Genomic DNA, 903 nt, shown 5'->3' with positions numbered 1-903 from the left:
CCCTTCAATGGAATTTCAACCAACAAACAGGGTATTTTTGTATGTATGTATGTATGTATGTATGTATGTATGTGAGTGACATCGCTCCTTTACAAACATCATGTAAAGGTCTTTGAACACTTTCATCAGAGATGTCAGACACATTCTGAATGTTAGCTGGACCTTAAAAACTCCAGACATACAGGTCCTGAGGACAGCTGATATCTTGAGTATTGAAGGTAATAGTGCACAAGCACCAGTTACATTGGACTGGACACCTTATTAGAATGAAGGATAGCAGGATCCCTAAGCAGATGCTATATGGGGAACTTGTGAATGGAAAGAGACCCTGGCAGAAACCAAGGTTGCGATTTAAGGACTGTATCAAGTCCTCATTAAAGGCCTGTGATATGCAGGAGACTGACTGGGAGAGCAAAGCCTGTCATTGCCACAGATGGAGGAAGCAGATTAAGGAGGGGGTCGACACTTTTAAGAGAGCACGTATTCTGCATGAAGAACTTAAGCATGCTTCTCAAAAGCACACTGCTGGTGTAGTGTATGGGGAAAGCTTGGTTTGCAATGTTTGCAATCATGTGTGCTTGTGAAGAGCAAGGCTCATTAGCCACCAACGGAGCTGCAATGTTACTGACATCACAGAGCTTTCTACTAACATATCCATGCATAGTCTTCTGCTCATATAGGCTCATCCTTTCATCTGATGATATGTTGCGGTAGAGTCGTGCGACTTCTTTGGGCATGTATTCTAGGTTATCAGATAAAGAGTGTTGCTCAAGGAGTTGCCTTCCAAGTCTTATGATGTTATCAGCTTCATGTATGCAAATTTGGTCAAGGGATGCACTTCGACGCTTGGTGGTTAAAAGATGTTGCCGAAGGGATATGATACGACATTCAAAGGCATTTTGG

General features: G+C 42.6%; 1 protein-coding gene across 1 annotated transcript in view; it reads right to left on the bottom strand.

The window, feature by feature from the left end:
* Positions 1-903, bottom strand: part of LOC106868824 (splicing factor 3A subunit 3) — a 117,380-nt gene that overhangs the window by 63,968 nt on the left and 52,509 nt on the right. The window lies entirely within an intron of this gene.

This window comes from Octopus bimaculoides, chromosome 10, assembly GCF_001194135.2.
Source record: "Octopus bimaculoides isolate UCB-OBI-ISO-001 chromosome 10, ASM119413v2, whole genome shotgun sequence".
NCBI classification, from domain to species: domain Eukaryota; kingdom Metazoa; phylum Mollusca; class Cephalopoda; order Octopoda; family Octopodidae; genus Octopus; species Octopus bimaculoides.
This window is presented reverse-complemented; position numbering and strand designations above follow the sequence as displayed.